Below are 18,865 nucleotides of genomic sequence, written 5' to 3' on the forward strand. Positions count from 1 at the left end.
GTTCCTGGTCTCGAAGTACTCCTCCTCCTCAGAGTCCATCTCCCCTTCCCCTTCCGATTCCGAGAATCCTTCCAACTCCTCCTCCTCATCGGTGGTCCCAAAGTATTCCCTCCGGAACCTCTCCACAGGCTGAGGTTTCCTTGGGAACCTTTGATGGAACGTTTCTATCAATACCTCGTCATTGATATCTTCTGCCATTACCCAAGTGTTTTCTGACTCCGGTTCTCCTTCCCACGCTACCAAATACTCCACCTGATCCCCCTTCCATCTGGCGTCGAGGATTTCTGCCACATGGCTGCTGCATTCCCTTTCTTCTATGACCGGTCCCCGAGTGGCCATCCCTTCTCGTCCCCCCTCATACGGTGACAGTAACGACCTGTGAAATACTGGGTGCAGTTTCATGTGGTTGGGTAACCGGAGCCTGAAAGCCACTGGGTTGACCTGTTGAATGACCTCAAAGGGACCCAATCTCCTGGGTCTTAATTTCTTACAACCTCCTTTGAACGGCAACCCTTGGGTTGACAGCCACACCCTATCTCCCACCCTTATGGTTTCACCTTCCCTTCGGTTCTTGTCTGCCTGCCTCTTGTATTCTTCCTTCGCCCTTTCTAAGTTGAGTTGGAGCTGACGATGGATTGCTTCCATTTCTTCTACAAAATGCTCGGCTGCCGGGACACCCCATCTCTCCCCTTCTCCCCCTGGGAAAGCCCTGGGATGACACCCATAATTAGCCAAGAAGGGGCTCATCCCTGTGGACACATTCTCGGCATTGTTGTAGGCAAATTCCGCCAGCGCCAACTTTTCTACCCAGTCATTCTCTCTGTCATTGACATAACACCTCAGGTATTGCTGGAGGACCCCGTTTGCTCTTTCCGCCTGCCCGTTGGTTTCAGGGTGCCGGGCAGTCGAAAAGTTGACCTCCACCTGCAGTAAGCTCATGAGCTTCCTCCAGAACCTGGAAGTAAATTGTTTTCCTCGGTCTGAGACCACCCTCAATGGCACCCCGTGCAACCTAAAAATGTGTTCTACAAATAACTTCGCTGTCTCTTCCGCCGTGACTGCATGCGAGCAGGCTACAAAGTGGCACATCTTTGTTAGTAGGTCTACCACCACCATGATGGCTGTTTTCCCCTTGGACTTCGGCAGATCAGTCATAAAATCTATCGACACTGCCTCCCAAGGTCGTTCTGGGGTTGGTAAGGGTTCTAATAGCCCCGCCGGTGCCCGCCTCTCCCCTTTGGCTCGCTGGCATTGCTCACACCCTCTTACATACTCCCGTACATCTTCCCTCACCTTAGGCCACCAAAATTCCCTGGTGACCAACCACATGGTTTTGTGTTGTCCAAAATGCCCCGCCGTGGGGCTGTCGTGCAACTGCTTGAGTACCCTCCCCCTTAAGTCTCCTTCAGGGATATACAGTGCCCCTTTGTAATACAAAGCTCCATTTCTTTCCTCGAAACCCCCTGGTTCCTCTCCCTCACCCCTAAGACCTCTGAGCTTATTCTGGGCGTATTCATCATTCTCTGTTTCCTCTACCAGTTCTCTTTGTCCCACCAATGCGGCCCCACACACCCAGCGGTCCTCTGGAATGACATGTCTCTCTTCGGGTGCTCCCTCCCCCTCCAAATATTCAGGTTTGCGTGAGAGAGCGTCCGCCCTAATGTTCTCTGGGCCTGGCACGTAACAAATCTCAAAGTTAAATTTGGAGAACTCCTGGGCCCATCTCACTTGCCGTTGGTTGAGCACTCGTGCCGTCCTCCAATACTCTAGGTTCTTGTGGTCAGTGCACACTTGCACCTTATGTTGTGCGCCAATTAGCAGGTGCCTCCATCTCCGGAACGCCTCATGAATGGCTAGTAGTTCTCGGTCATACACCGTGTAGTTCCTCTCGGATTTGTTCAGCTTTCGCGAAAAAAAGGCACACGGTCTCCACTCTGACTCCTCCTTCCCTGGCTGCAGAAGCACCGCCCCAATCGCTCTGTCTGATGCGTCAGTTTCCACTCTCATCGGTTTTTGTAAATCCACATGCAGGAGTTGTTGTTCCGAGGCGAAGGCCCTTTTTAGTTCCTCAAATGCTCGCTCCGCCTCCTCAGTCCAAACGAACTTCTTCTTACTGCTGAGACAGTCCGTAATGGGCGCCGTCAGGTGGGCAAAGTTTCGGATGAACTTACGATAGAAGTTCCCAAATCCTAGGAACCTCTGCACATCCTTCCTTGTTTTGGGTGTTTTCCATTCCAGCACCGCCTGGACCTTGCCGGGATCCATGGCCAATCCCTTGTCTGACAGGCGATACCCCAGGAATTCCACCTCCTTGGTATGAAACTGACACTTCTCCAGTTTCACCCACAGCTGGTTGGCTTGCAGCCTGCTCAACACTTCTCTGACGTCTCTCACATGCTGCTCCTCATTCTCAGAATACACCAACACGTCGTCTAAGAAGGCCACACAATTCTTGTAAAGCAAAGGCCCCAGGACGTGGTTCATAAACGATTGAAAGCACGCGGAGCCTCCTTGTAGGCCGAAGGGCATAACTAAATATTCAAATGCCCCCAAAGGGGTGAACATGGTGGTTTTCCATTCATCCCCCTTCCTTATTCGTATCAGGTTGTACGCCCCCCTTAGGTCCAGTTTAGTAAAAATCTTTCCCTTCCTGACCCTTGTCAAAATGTCGTCAATCCTGGGCATAGGGAAAGCCACTGGTTCTGACACTGCATTTAAGGCCCTGAAGTCACACACAAGCCTCGGCTTGTTCGTGTTTTTTTTATCCACAAAAAACACTGGGCTGCCCCCCACCGCCCTGGACTCTCTGATGAACCCTCTCTTCAGGTTCTTGTCAATGAACTCTCTTAGCTCCTGCATCTCTCTGTCTGACATGGCGTACAGCTTGCCTACAGGGAGCTGTGCCCCAGGGAGTAAATTGATTTGACAGTCAAAGGGTCTATGCGGGGGTAGTTGGTCAGCTTCCCTTTCGCTGAAGACGTCGCGGAGATCTGCGTATTGTCGTGGTACCTTCACGTTCTCCATTACTTCAGTCCCTGCTAGGGTGGCTTGGGCCCCTGCCAAACCCTTTCCCTCTTTGCAGTGTTCTAAGCAATGTGCTGAACCAAAAGAAACCACTCTCTGATGCCAGCCCACCAGCGGATCATGTAACGCTAGCCAGCTCATCCCCAATATAATGGGAGCTCCTCCCAAGGTGGCCACATTAAACGCTATCAGTTCGGTGTGCCTTGCCACCTTCATTATCATTGGGACGGTCTGCAAGCTGACTTCTCCTCCCAACAGCTCCCTGCCATCGATCGTGGTCACCTGCAGGGGGTTGCTTAAAGGGATCGTCTGTATCTGGTGTTCAGCTGCAAACTCTTTGCTCATGAAATTGCAGGAGCTGCCTGAGTCCAACAGCGCCTTTATCTTTAGAGGGTGTCCGTTTGGCAGCTCTAGCGCCACTTCTATCACTAGGGCGGGTTTAGGAGGTTCTGGCGTGGGCACTTTCACTGCTCTTTGGCCTGGCTGCTGTGCCCCGACGGTGGCAGCCAGGCGTTGGCTTTTACTTGCTTCGGTATTTCTTCCTCTCTTCCCTCCACAGCTCCTACCATCCCTTGCCATTCCTTCCTCTGGGGGCAGACTCTGGCAAAGTGACCTGGCTGTTGGCAGAGATAGCATTTCCGGGCGCCTTTTCCCTCCTTCTTTCCCCCCTCACTGGGCTTTGAAACTGCGCGCGCGCGCGCTGTTCCGATTTCCATCGGCTCTGCCGGCGGGAAAGTTGGCTCTGGAATGTCTGGAATGCGGAACTCCTTCCAACATTCCCCCTTCCCTTCCCGCCTCTCCAATGCTCTCGCCTCCTGGCGCGCTCCTATGGTCAGCGCTGATTTGGTCAGCTGGTCCATAGACTCCGCCCTGGGCGCCCGGGAAAGTTCGTCTTTCACAGCCGAAGAAAGCCCTTCTTCAAAGAGCATTTGAATGGGTTCCGCCGATAGATCCCACCCCAATTTATGGATCAACATGGTGAACTCAGTCCAGTACTCACGGACAGATCGGCTCCCCTGTTTGCAAGCCATTAACTGTCTGCGGACCACTCCCTGTTCAATATCGCTGGAAAACATCAGATCCATGGCGCGAAAGAACTTCATCGTGTCCTTTAGGACGTCACTATTCGCTGCCATCAGGGGTCTAACCCAGTCTCTCGCCCCCTTTTCAAGATGCCCAATCACGAAAGCCACTCGTGATTCCTCGTCAGGGAATTCATCAAACTGCAGATTGAGGGCATATTGCATCTCTGTCCGAAAGCCATGATAGTCTTTGGGCTCCCCCCCAAACTTCTGCACCAATCCTGGTACCTTTCTGACGAGCTGGGTGTCTTTCCCCTTTTTGTCTGCATCCTGAGCCCTCCTCTCCTCAAGCCTCGCCGTCTGCAGCGCTAGCTGGACCTCCAACACCCGGTACCTTTCTTCCAGGCTTGGACCCGCTCCAGCTCCTGCTTCTCCGGTTCCGGCTGGGTTGCTCATGATGCCTTCTCCTGCACAAGCTGCTCACGAAGACTGTCGGAATGCTGTGATGGGACGATGAGCTGCTTGTGTGTAAAATCCTAGTCCCTCAGAGTTTGGTCAAGTTTGCAAACCTCTGTCTGTAACGGAGCCCCTTAAACATGGCTCCGTCAGTCGCTGGCAGATTCCGACAGTGGTTGCTTTCGGAATCGCTTCCAACATAAAAGCTCCTTAACGGAAACACGTCTTCTGGACTCTCTGCGTGACAGTTTCCGGCGAGGAGTGGGTGTCCCTACAGGAGGTCCTGAAACCTCCCCACTGTTTTCGCTGGAAGTGTCTCTGAGCCATCCCTCCAGCTCCCTTTCCCTCAGCTCAGCTCCTCTCCCCCTACTGGTTCCCTCTTCAGCTGCTGAGTCTCTCCCAACCTGTGTGAGCCCTTTCACTTCCCTTCCTTCCGATGGCAGTTCCCTGACACTAATATAAAGAAAATGGTTGCTATATTTCCTAGTCTATACAAATTACCAAAATTGTGTCATTTTTAAAAACATCCCAATGTGTTGTTCTAAATGGGGAGGGGGAAAGAACCTGTCACCCTTGATGACTGGAGTATTTTCACATTTCATAAACTATGATATATGGCACCAAGGTGTTTGCATAAGCAGAAACAGGGTATTTTCAGCACTGTGACACTGTCCTTTAGAACAGGTTCCAAAGATAATATCTCAGGTGCCTAGTGAAATCATTCTTACATACAACATTTTGCATACACAGAACCTTATTTCCTGTAACACACACACAGAGAGAGAGGAAGACTGAAAGAAAAATATGGAGACATTAAAGAAAACAACATCAATCAACAGCGTGAGAAAGGAAGATATCTTCTCTTTTATAGGAACCACCATTGTTTCCTAGGAATACAGAATAAAAAAGAAGACAGATAACACATTTCCTTGCATTATATATATATATGTCTCTTGACTTATTAACTAGTGATGCTAAACTCACATTGCACGTGAGGCATTACAGACTTCTTCCGGTGCCTTCATGTTGAAAGCTATACCAAGTTAAAATTAATTCCCCCCCACCCCCCATACTGTGTTTATCTAATATTAAACTTCACGTTTGCTTAACAGAGCACAATCTTCACAATAACAGGGTCTCTTGCCAAAGGCAGCACACAGACTTTTTGGAGCTGCTCCCATCTGTTTCGGTTCACCTGTAAAAACATCTACGTGCTCCCTAGGACTGCATCTGTGGCTAGTTTTTAAAGAATGACTACCCATGCAAATAAGCATAATTTCAGCATGAAATAATCTGTACAATCAAGTGTGTAGCCAGTGCTTGTAAGTGCAGCAGCAGCAGCAAAATGAAAAATCTTTTTGAAAGAATGAAAACCATGGCTCTTGTTTTTAATCATCTGAAGGCTGAGCCCCCAACCCAAATATTCTGCACCTACTAAAAGAACTCTTTAAAAGATTTTTGCTTTCACGCGAGCTGCAGGGTACTCGTCTGAATTCCTTGCATTTTGCACCCAAAAGAGGATAATAGTATATAGACCCTCTTTCAGATAAATTGTGAAGCTAGAATCAATCACAATTGTTAGTATTTCAGTCAAAATTTCTACTTAAACATACACACACAAGGGATGCAAAATACTGTAATAATTAATAATAATAATAATAATAATAATAATAATAACAATAACAACAACAACTAAATAAACAATTGACCTAGCATAGCTGGATGAATGTAAACCAATAAGTCTATTTTTCCACAATCATTTTATACACAACAAAAGTAAAAAGTAGTCTCTCTTTTTCTTTCTCTCTCTCTCTCTCTCTCTCTCTCTGTCTCTCCAATGAGTGAAAATAAATTAATATTTGATGGCATGGTAGAACTGGATTTATCTGAAGGCCTAAGAAGCAAAGCTTAGCTTGGGATAATCAGAAGTTCAGGTATCAATCAGGAGGCTTGTTTACATAGAGTTATTATTTCTATGTAGGAAGTTTGCTGTGAATTCGTATAAGTCAGGGAATAATAGGTGGCAATGGTCTTATTATTCGGCTTACTTCGTGTGACCATGGAGCAGAGTAAAATCTTTTGTGGAGTTGGCAAGCATCATTTTTCTCTCTCATTTATTCACTATTCCGTTTATTCTAATGGGGGGTGGGGAATTCAGCTGAACAGCTCAACACCTCCTTTGCTCCTTAGGTTAAGTATAACTGAATGACCACTTCCATGAAGGTAAAGGGCAAAAATGTGCAGCACTGAAAAAGTCCTTTGAAGGGACTGGATCCGCAGCTCCTTTGCATCAGCAGATACAAAATGCCTGGCTGCTGCTGACTATCCTCCAAGTGTTTCATCAACATGAGCTTCACTGTAATGAAAGAGAGGTTTCGCTATAGGGAATATACTATGAGGTGTAAAATGGGGCTGAGCATTTGCAACATTCCTACAAGTGTTTTCACTTAAGGTAGCAGCAACAGGAGGGGGAGAGTCGTTACCTTTGCCTGTAAAGAAGGCAGTGGCATTTGACTATGAAATCAAACCATTTGGCAGCCATTTGAGGGTTTCTCTCTTTCTTTACTTTGTATATTTTAATTCCCGTCCATTCCTACTGACCCACAAACCCAACCACAGGGTTCCACATATACCAGCTTTCCTTCGCTTCTTTCCCTTCTCGCGGCACTGCAGCCAAGGACAAGGGGAAGAGCCATGCTTCCATGGCGGCAGAGGACACGTTTTGCATGCCAAAGGTTGCAGGTTTGATCCCTGGCGTTTCCAGGTAGCGCTGAGAAGGAACCTTGCCTGAAACCCTGGGCAACCATTACTAGCGTGTGGAGATAATTCAGACCATGAATTGATGGTCTGAATTGGTATACTGCAGCATCCTATGATAATTTGTGTGTGCGTGAGAGAGAGAGAGGCCGGCAGGCAGACAGGCCTGGTGCATGTGTATGGCACTGACCGAGGAAATGCTATCATAAGGTCACTGTCACGAATCCACTATCCATTTTCATCTCTCGTATGCGTACTGACTAGTGCTCTGTCCTACGGTTCTGCCACCAGGAGGGAAGACCACATTGGCTCAATAGACAGCAAGCCTGAGGAGCGACTGCTCATGAATGACACAATTAGTCCTCTCCTCAAAGCCCCCCTCCACTCTCCCTGGGGCTCTAGCCCTCTGCTCCCATTGACCCTCTGAGCTGATGCCATCTCTTACTACAACTGCTTTTAGACAGCAGAATTCCCGGCTTTGAACTTTCAGCCCAAATGACGAGAAATGCGTTTTCCTGCAGCCAAAGAATGCCAGTGGCTCAACCTCTTGGTTTCAAAAAAAAAATAGCCAACGTGAATTGACATCCTGAGAGAAACAGAATACCGCATACAGCAGAATGTGAGATTCTGAGTCAGCAAGAGCGACACATTTGATATGATGAAGTCTTTCCTATTAAGACGCGCATGCATATATATATATATATATATATGGAAGGACAAACTGATGGTCAACTTATAGACTGTACTCCTTTCTCATTTTTAAGGGGAGGGAGGAAACTGCTTTGATTTTCACAGATTTCTGTTCTGGAATACATGATCAATGAAATTCTAGAAATCAGTGAAATCCTAAATTTGATTGCAATGTACACAAATGCTGTTGCTTAGTACGATACTTTGAATTCAATATACATTGCAAGTGACCCTTCACCTGGTGACCTGGTGTGGCTTCTGTTATCTGAACCTTCAAATTATGTAGGGCTTGATTGTGAGCTCTGTTTTTCGCAGATGGAAAGCAAAGAGCGCCTTTTCCCAATTCCATGGCCTGTATCATAAACCGGACTTAGTTCTCTTCTAGCGAGGTCCCATGCTGAAGCTCACACCTTGCTGATCTATAATCTGTCCTCTCCTGCACTTCACCATCATCTCAAACACTCAAATATGCTATACTGAGAAATGATGTGTAGTGTGGCAAATACATGGCGTTTAGTTTACAAAAACCCCATGGAGAGGATTAGGTCCCACAAGGTGCAACACAATTTTTTCCCAAAACCATGTCAACTATACAACCTTAAGGCATCCCAGTCCTTCGCTTTAAACATTAGCTTGCTTAGATGTGCAATCCAGAAATGTTTAGAATGGCTCAAATAGAAACATCGATGGACTTGTCTGCAAAGTAATCGCCTTAGATAGTGTAGACTAAACTGCTTTCCCATATGGCTAAAGTGGATTGATTTGGGGGAAAGGGAATGATTTAAATAGCAGGTACAGCGAAAAGTTGAACAACATTTTTACTTTGGTAAAAGAAATCAATTGCTTTAAGAAGCGCAGAATTATCTGGTGCAATTTCTCAATCAAAGCTGCCGATGGTGAAGACTGGAGAATGAGAAATTTGAAAGGGAAAAAATCATTCTGTAAAGTTCGAAACTGTATGCTCTTTTTACAGAACTCAGTTATTGTCTCTCTTCCACAGTCCATAAATATTATATTCCATATGTAACTAAAAAAATGTTTTGAAGGGGGAAATATGTGATAATGAAAGTGTCCTTACTGCACTGGGTTTAGGTATAATAGTTTAAGGAGCATAAGACAATGACAGCGGTACAAGCAAGTTGTTAAATGTTGACAGAACATTATATTGTACAGATCCACTTTAAGTCACCTTACTGTACTTCTGAGAAGTACAAAAGGTGTGTGTGGGGGAGATATACAACATTAACGTTTTTCCAATGGCAATGTTTTCAGTAAGATAGATGACACACTCCTGTCAAATACTCCATCTTTTTAAAATGTTGTGAAGGAATTTAGGAGTACAAGTAATGGTTATTTCTAGCATCAATTACCTCTTTTCTGCTTCATTTAAATTAAGGCATTATGTTAAAAAAAATAAAAAAATTAAGGACCAAATTAAGGACCCATCTTTAGTTAAAGGAAGGAAGGAAAACTACTGTGTAGCATCATGGGCGCATGGGGACCAATCTGGCAAGGTATTAAGAAGCTGCTGTGAGGTGCTTAGCATTCTCACTCCTACATAATATAGAAAGTACAAAGTGTCCTGATGACGAAAAGGAGTTGCTATCTTATTGCTTTGTTGGCGTTAGAAATCTTTTTTGAGGGGGGAGGGAGCCATCCTATACGAATGCCTCTAAAGGTTACTCCGTATGAATAAACTATTTGGGTAAGCAATATACAAAAGGCATAGCCATGCCAGCATAGTCTCCATACAAGCCAGTGCTTCAAAAAAAAAAAAAAAAAAGAAAAAAAAAAAGAGCACACCAGCGAAATCAAAACTTGCACATTTATTCCTACCGCAGTTTCACCCCAGATTTTCTCAGTTATATCAAGGTATAGAAACCTCCAATCAGAATACTGAATCAAATCACCCACAAAACATACTCAGAAAAATCACTCGAGCCTTTTGTAACGGAGCACAATTAAGTTATCCATCACCTGACACTTTCGTGCACTTGGAAAGTGTGCTGCAAAAAAAAAGCACCAATAGCAACATCCAACCATCTGAAATATACCAAATTTAATTTTAGGCTGATCATTAAAATAAACCCCCAATGGTGGCAGAGAGGCCTTCTTTCAATTTTGAACTGCAGTTCAAAGTTTTGTATTAGATTATTGCTTTGAATGTGTGGTCTGCAATCTCCATTGTCAGCAATCTGTGAAGCACATGGGCTTATGAGCAACATTTTAAAAAGTTCAAGTCCTTCCAATAGTGGGACTCAAATGGCAACTTTTTTATTTGCTAGAGATGAGCTTTGGAAGGAAAAGCAGGTGAAATGGATAATGGCAAGGGCCTTGCAGGGTTGTAACCTATGAAATACATGCTAGCAGATTAAGCAAAAGAAATGATCATCAAAGACACATACAAATGCAACTAGATCCATTTCAAAAGTGGTCAGACCTGTCAAGGCAATGCGAAACAAGAACCAAACAACGTGCTCCATTTTTAATCTAACAGTTCATTCCACATGGCCCTCCGCTAACCTAGCAGACAACATTAACTTGGAAGAAATTACAGGCTCTCAAATGGATGCATACAGACTTCCATCCTTTGTACGTGTATATTCAAATGCAGGCTACAAACCTACAGCTTTGGAGGCATGCATTTGTGGGAAGATTAGGGGAGGAATGATAAAAGTCAAATATGGGGCATTTCATACTTGATGTACTAGAAAGTAATATCCAATAGCCTGTTCACAATTCTTCTTCCAATACTCAAACTACCTTCCATCTATTTTATTTGAATTCTAAGCCTGCTCAGTCCTTCCTTATCCATGCTCTGGACTCAAACGACACCTAATCTGTCCTCAGATGGAGATGGGAAAGGTATCCTCAAGATTTGAGACCTACTGCCAAATCTTAAATGTGTTCACTCAGAAGTGAGCCCCCACGTAGTTTAAAAGGGAGTGATTCAGTTGCTTTTCAAGTAAGCCTCACTGACTTTCGTGGGGCTAATTTCTGAGCAAACATTGCCAGAAATGGGTTGTTAGAGAATTTATGAGTTCCCTATATATGTTAGAAGGGTTCAGTCAGACCAAGGATGCCGCCTTAGGCCGTAATCCTACACGCACTTACCTGGAAGTAAGCCCCACTGAAAACACTGGGATTTACTCCTGAATAGACATGTGCAGGATCAAACTGTTCACAAGCACTTTCCCTAACTGAAGACCTTTCTGTTTCCACGGGGAGCACCATCGAGTGATCTCATAAAATCTCCAAGTAACCAGGCAGATGAGAGGCATGGCATCAGCCTGCCAGTTCACGAAAACAAATGCCAACTTTCCCCCTTCCATGCTCCTCCAAGCGTGTCAGGAGAGGTCCAAGTCTCTCTCTCTCTCTCTCTCTCTCTCTCTCTCTCTCTCTCCCCCGCCCTCCCTTACCCAGCGAGACCCATCTCCTAACAAAGCGCCATAAATTCATCAACAGTCGTTGTGCTGAGGAACAACAGAGGGGGAGAGGGAGAGAGAAACTTGCACCTGTCTTTCTTGACACAACACACCTGTCTGGCACTGCCCATGCGCACTTGGAGCGAAGCGCCCCTTGGACAATTTCAAGAGCTTTGCCAAAGCGGAGGCAAAGAAAGAGAAGCGCACCAGCAGCCTCTCCCGCCGCCGCCAGCCCGCCCTTGTTAGAAGAGGCCACCGGGGGCTGTTACAACCGCTTGCGAGCCAAAACTGCTGCTCGGTCGCTGCTTTGCAACTGGGGACTCGCTTCGCTCCCCCCCCAACCCCACCGACACCCCCCTCGCCCCCTCCACCTGCCGGGCATTATTTCTTCTTAAGACACGGCCTCCCATGCTGGAGGGCACTTTTCTTTGCAACTCTTTGCCTCTTTCCCCTTTATTTGCGCACGCTGAAACTTAAGCACCCAGACATACACGTGTACCCCCCCTACGCGCGTGCACACACCCCCTACCCAGGCACACACTTGCACAGTCGTCCGACAGGCACCGTTTGTAGCCAGATCTTCGCTACCACGGCAGGGGGGAAGGGGGTGCGGTAAGGGGTAGAGGAGCTTTGCCATATTAAGTTTGTGCGCCAAGTTGAGCTAATCCCACCAACTAGCTAGGAATAAATAAAAAAACGAGGAAGGGAAAAGTGTCCCGTTACGGGGGCAAAGATTTCTCCTCCTTCCGCACCCCCACCTCTCCAAATCACGCGCGCGCACCCCCCAAAAAACCCCCAGTCCGCCGCGATCCGCCAGTTTGGAAGCACTTCGGCTCAAGTGCTGCGGAGCGACGCCTCTAGAGGAAGCCGGCCGGGAGCGGAGAGAGGAAGAGCGAAAGCGCGCTCCGGAGAGGCGAGATTCTCCTCGAGAATGAAGCGTTCTTTCGAAAAGAAAAGTCACACGCGCGCAGGGCAAAGCCAAGCCGATCAACTTGCAGCGCCGAGAGAGAGAAAGGGAGAAAAGAAACCAAGCAAGGCAAGAACTCTTGAGCAGACACGGAGGAGATCGCAACCGTGCCGCTGATCGTTTCTGGATCTCCTCCCCATCAAACTTCCCACCACCCATTAAGCCCTTTCATAGATTTCCTCGGAACTAACTTAAAACGCCCAGCCGGGAGCTCCAAGGAAAAGTGAGTCTGACTGCAACCTAGCCCTAAGAACCTGACCCCTGGTTTTTTGGTTGTTGTTTTTTTTAAGCACCCTTCCAGCTCATCCTTTCCCGTCCACCAGCCCGTCCTTCTCAGTCCTCCCTCCCCCGCAAAAAAGAAGTATTCAAACACCCATACATTTTCCCCACCCCACCCCTCCTGCTCAAATCCTCTCTCCGCGTATTTATAAATACAGCAGGTGGGGGGTGGGAGATATGAGAAGTCAGGGGCATGCAAATGATAAGCAAATCGAAGGAGACAAAAAGAAAGGCAGCGATTAATAAACAAGACAAAGAAGAAAGACCAGACCAGGAGTTGGAGAGAGAGAAAGGGGTGGCGGGGCGATGGGGGGGGGGTGGAAGAAGGAAGGAAGCAAGCCTCAGGAAAGACACTCATACAAAGCCGAATCATTCCCCACTCCCAACCTTTTTTTAAAAAAAAATTTAAAAACCTTTATACGAAACATCGATAAAAAAAGTCGAGAGGAGAAAGAACGGAAGAGAGACAATCAGGAAAGGGGGGGAAAATACATTTCCAACATCAAACCTTGTCCTTTCCAACTGGGCAAACTATTGCGATGACTGTACCGAGTTTGGGGCATAGCAAAAGCAAAAAAGCCCCGTTATCAGTGTGGTCTTATTAGTCTCTAACGTCATTAACCTCATACTGGGGGACGAGGAGAAGAAATCAGCAAGAATGATAGGGGTTTTTTTTGGGGGGGGGAGGTTCCCCTAAGGAGGATAAATAAATAAATAACCGCACACACCCCCTGCCCCCAACTTGATCCAGCATTTGGAGCAAGCCCGTGCCAGCGTCGAAGAAGACCATCTCTCTTACCCGCCACCCCACCCCCCCCAATTTAAAAAGAGAGAAAAGAAGTGAAGGGAGACAGATACTTACTCAGTTGCAAAGGCGATGAAACTGAGCCCCCCCCTCTCTCTCTCTCTTTTCCCCCTGCCGGTTAGATAGAAGGAGAGAAAGAGAGAGAGAGAGACGGAGAGCGAGCGAGCGAGCAAGAAGGGAACGCGCACACGCTCCGCACAACTACACAGCCTTGCTATCTTGCCGCTGATGAATATTGTAATTGGCCCAGGGAGGGTGAGAGTGAGCGTGCCAGGGTGTATGTAGATGCGTGTGAGTGTGCGTGTGTGAAAGAGAGAGAGAGAGAGAATGAGCGAGGGTGCAGGAGAGAAAGAGAGAGAGAAAGCAAGAGGGAGAACAGAGAGAGAGGGAGGGAGGAGGAGCACCCTGCTCTTCTGCGCCGCTCTCCTCTCCCAGCCTGTAATTGTCTCTTATTTCTGCAGGCAGCAGAGCAGCCTCGCTCAGCTGAGGGCTCCGCACCACAACAAGATTTACTTTAAGACACAGCTGAAGGAAACAGGAAGACTACACGTCACGCTCTGAGTGACGTGCGCCAATCCCAGCGCCCAATCGGGAGGCTCCTTCGGATTCAAGGGGGATAGCGAGCGGAGAACTTGGGAGGAAAGAGAGCGAGACGTGGGGGGGGGGGATTGTGCCGGGGGGGGAGGAGGAGGAGGAACAGGATGGGATCGGTCTCCCCCACTTGCTGCCCCCACCTCGCCGTCCCCTTTCTCCACCCCTTGGCCCCCATGGTCGCTGATGGGAAGGAGACTTTCGTCCCAAATTTGGAGGAGGGCGCATCGGACGAGCCGTCTGTGCCCGGCGCGGAGTTCAGCCTTGCCGGGTGCGGAGATCAGTTACTGAACGTAACTGGCTTTGGTTGTTCAGTTTAGTTTGGGGTATGGCTACAACATTGCAGAAAGGAACGTGGAAAGGTGCGCCTGACTCAAAAGGAAGGGGTGGGTGGGAGGAAATATCCACGCGCGTTTTCTATAGCTGGTGGTCAGAGATAACCCGGGTGTGTAGGGAGTGCAATCGGTGTAGCCCCGCACCCGACGCTAGTCCTCGGAGTCCCACGCAGGGTAGTAGGGCATTCCCACGTAAGAGTGCTCAGGATTGCGGACTAATTACAATTAAACCATCCATCCGCGCACAGAAAGCAGGTGCGCGCGTAAAGACGCGCTCGCGTAGCGGAAAGGGGGCATGTCAATGTGTGGCAGGGATACCAACCCCCCACCCCCACCCCACCCCCAAGAAACTTTACAGCCTCGTTAAGATTTCAAGTTGGTGGGGCTTTCGTCGCTCTTTGAGCAACTTTGTGGTAGGTGGACAGCCCGATGCAAAAACAGCTAAGGCGAAATTGTTAAAAGTAAAGCTTTCCTTCGACTGCCAGTACTTCGGTTTAGTTGGTGGTGGGTTGGACTGTGTGTCATTGCTTAGGCACGGGGAGAGAGGGAGGGGGTGGTGGCATTGGATAAGCTGCACTGAACGAAGCCAAGGTGCCCTCATTCCATCCATTCCAGGCAATCACGGTTGTCAATGGCCAGGAAATGGTTCTCGGTCTTTGACAGACTCTTATAACTATAGAAGTAGGGGCATCAAAAAGGTCAGTTTTAATCACGGTATATATAAACTCTCTCTCTCTCTCTCTCTCTCTCTCTCTCTCTCTCTCTCTCTCTCACACACACACACACACAGCCCTTTAGATCTAGACAAAATACCAGTGTCAGCAACCTTTGCACTGCGTAAAAACTCAGAAGGCGCAAGTGACTAACTTAAAACAATTGGACAACGCTCCCTTTTTTCCCCCTTTTGCAAACCTCTTCAAAGCCTTCAATACGAATTCACTTTCTCCTGATTTAAAGAAGTTCATCGATGTTTCTCTCTCTCTCCCGCTCCCAGGAGTGATACAACAAAATAAGTGGAAAGGGAAGTCGCGTTGGAGCCTTGAAGTAAACCAGGCGGTTGCTCCTAACCTGTCTTGTAGCTATACAATCTTCTGTTGGTCGTGAAGAGGCTCCTTAGCGCAGACGCCACAAAAAGCGTTCACCCAAAGTTCGGACCAGCCTCCCTGTATCCATGATGTGTAGGTCATGAACTCAAGAGCCTTAAATTAAATCCTGCTTTAAGTCACTGGAAGGTGGGGTGGGGTGGAGACCACTAACTCTTTCCAATAACTCTGGAACACAATCAGATCACCGAGTTGGTTTAAAAACTCCTATCCGTAGTTCAGATTTACGATCTGTATGTCCACCGCGAACTCAAACCACACTTTTCTTGATAGTTTATTCAACTCATCCAGCTCCCTCTTCCAAAGGTTGCCTTATTGTTGTTGCTACTACTATTAATACTGAAGGTATGTCTATTCCTGGTACCACAATGAAAGCAAAAAATTAACTTTATCGGGATATTAAAAAAAAAAAAAATCAGAGCAGACAAGTTAAACCGCTTTGAGAAAAGACGGCGCGCTGCTTATCCTATACGCGGGGGGGGGGGGGATAAAATCCTACCCCTGCCTTTCTTTCGGACAGGTATCTGTGCAAAATATTTTAAACACATAATTTTAAAAATCCTAACCTTATCTGCATTAGTTACGGCATCCGGGGAAAAAACCCATGCCGATGCACAGGTAATCTTTTTTTTAACACACACACACAGAGAACACGCAGGAATCTGGCGCGCCCACAGATCCGAGTCCGCTTGAATGGCTCGCAGCGTGCGAGGATTTTGGCGCTCTCTTTCTGGTCGCTTTCTAACTTTTAATTCCGGGATTTCTTTAGGGCGCATGGGGTTTATTCTGTATATATGCTCTCTCGTGCACATGCAACATTCCCTTCTCCATCCCTTCCTCTCTCTCATTCCAACTCCAGAAATAATAGCAAACTGCTGTGGATAAGAGACGGGCGCCCAAAGAAAACAGCGGCGGAACAATTCAAAACAACAACACCCCCAAAACTTATTAGAAACTCGAATCTGAGAACACTTTTTTTTTAAAAAAAAGAAATAAACAAGGAGAGAACGCGAGCGAAGGAAAAATGACAGAGAGCAACTGCGTGACGGGGATAACAGGGAGAGATTGTGTTGTTCTACATCTCTCGCTTGGGAAAACTGTGGAGCCGGGTTAGGGGGGTGCAATAGTCGTTCTTGAAGGCAACCCTCTCGGGGAGAAGGACTGGCTGGGTCGTGGTCCCATCGCCCGGGGTCCCCGGCACTTAATTCGGGAGGGAAGCGAAATTTGGAGGCTGGGGCGAGCGAGAAAGAAAAACTCTCCCTTAGAAGCGGTCCACGCCCCCTTCCTTCCTTCCTACTGCGGACTTCTGGGCTGTAATCCACTGGGTGGGGGGAGGCTATCATTTCGCGGCCCTTCATCCAGGGGGCTAACCCCCCTCTTTCCTCAAGATTTCACACAACAACCTCGATCTGGGACGCAGGGGTTGCAGCTGGAGTGAAACCCGGAAAGTGTCCTCCTCCCCACCTCCCACCCCCCCAAAAGCCCTTTGCATCTACTTGTTCAAATCTCTCTCTCTCTCTCCCTGGAGAAAAACTCCTGAATATCTGATGCGACTCTCCCATCTGTTTCCTAATCTGTTAGGTGAGGCAGAAGAGTCAGGAGGCGAGGGGGAGAAAACCCGCTCGGTTGCGGAAGGAGAAGCAAGGCGCCCTTTTTTCCCACCGAGGCGTCTCCCGCGCGCCCCTCCCGTCTTCTTATCTTCTGCAGAAAAGAGGAAACTACCGTTTTTAGTGCCTCTTGGAGAGCCTGTCATAACCATAAAACTGCGGTGGGAAAAACAGGCCCGAGTCCTTGAACTCCAAGCAGCCAGTTCTTCTCAGGGCAACTTCTGCTTCTCCACTTTAAAAAAATAAATAAATGAAATGAAATTCCCTTACCTTTGCCTCTCGAGTTCTTCCTGGACTTGTGGCTCCAGGTAATGGAGACCCCATGAGCGCCTCGCCGGTTTTATAACTTGCGACGGCTTCGAGGTGCTGCCTTTGTCTCCCCTCGCCACCCCCACCCCCGATGGTTTAATTTTTTTTTTTTTTTTAAGATATCCTATTTGTAAAACAACATAAAAGTCAGCGCCAACTCCCGCGGCTGCTTGATGGCCTTTGTGTCAAACTGAGAAGCGATCAGTCCTGGTTTAATGCGCAGCCTGTCAGAGTTTATTTTCCTTTCCCCCTCTTTTTCTCTCCCTCCACCCCCGCCTCAAACTCGACGGTTGCCCCACCGAGGACCGGCTCGGGGCATCCCTCGCCCCCTCGGCGGAATTATGGAGACCACGCGGCGAAGCGATGCAAAAGCGGCAGCTGCGAGGAGGAATTCCCTGACGGGAACCCGGCTGCTTTGCTGTGACCCCTCTGAAGTGCGCTGTTTGTTTAACCGACGGCTCCAGTCTAAACAGAAATAAAACGAGCGCTTCTCCCGAGCCAAGTTCGGCTCCTCCGCGCTGCGCTGCGCGCACCAAAAGTTTGCGCTGCTTCTCCTCGGACCCCCCCCTTCCCACCCCCAAACTCCTGTCGTTTCCCCACCGAATAAAACCACAATAACTTACATTAGCCGGTAAATAAGATACCCACGCGCGCACACTTAAAAAAAAAAACCCCAAACATAAATCCGTGCAAATTCTCCACTTGTCTTCCGGACGCAGTTGCCCACTTCTCATTCCTTTGGGACAAAATTGCAACATTTCTACTTCTGTAGCAATTGTTCCTTTTTAAACAACAGGGGGAAAGATATCCCACAGTCCACAGTCATCTTCTGGGCATTATCTGGTCCCCAGTAATAATTATCCCATGATCCTTCAACAAACTTAAGTTTATTAGTATTGCCCATTTTACAGATGGGGAAAACTGAGAAAGAATGAGTTGCCCAAGGTCATGCTGGAGTGACCACCTCTCCCTCTCAGTCCCATGGCAGGGGATGATTGCTTGGCATTCAACAGGTGCAGCTTTTTTCTATCTTTGCTAGGAAATTCTTTACTTTGGGCTGGATTTGTTGGATTTCTGCCTGCTGTGTAGTTTTTAAAGGTGCAGGAGCTGTGCTGGGTGGGGAGAGGTAGGAGGGCTGGTTAAGGGATAAATGGCAAAGAACATCCTTGGTTGAAGTGCAGTTTGAACCTAGGTCTTGTCCCCCTGCCACACATTGCCCTTTGGGTGGGGCTGTGTATGTGGAAGGAGAAGAATATTTTTGAGCATGACAATGCAACAGCAGTTCACAATTGACTGGTACCCGAGATATCGCCAGTACTGGCTTCGCCTCAGGCAACCAAACTTTCCAAAAATCAAGACATTAACAGATGGTGGCAACCACATGGAGAGATGATGTTGCTTAGAGAGAATCTAGTCATTTCACTCAAGCCGATAAAGAGTGAATCCCAGAAGGACACCGTGTATTCTGAAGAGTTCTGCACTTGGCCCATCCTTA

The 18,865-nt window shown here is 47.8% G+C and overlaps 1 protein-coding gene across 1 annotated transcript in view; it reads right to left on the bottom strand.

Annotated features, from left to right (window-relative positions):
* PROX1 (prospero homeobox 1) overlaps nucleotides 1–18,865 on the bottom strand; it is a 318,666-nt gene that overhangs the window by 70,815 nt on the left and 228,986 nt on the right. Inside the window, exon 2 of the mRNA XM_081000513.1 lies at nucleotides 13,483–13,513. The gene's annotated coding sequence lies outside the window, so the exon portion shown is untranslated. The remainder of the gene's footprint in view (nucleotides 1–13,482; nucleotides 13,514–18,865) is intronic.

Source organism: Podarcis pityusensis, assembly GCF_964106645.2.
Source record: "Podarcis pityusensis genome assembly, chromosome: 3".
NCBI lineage: Eukaryota > Metazoa > Chordata > Lepidosauria > Squamata > Lacertidae > Podarcis > Podarcis pityusensis.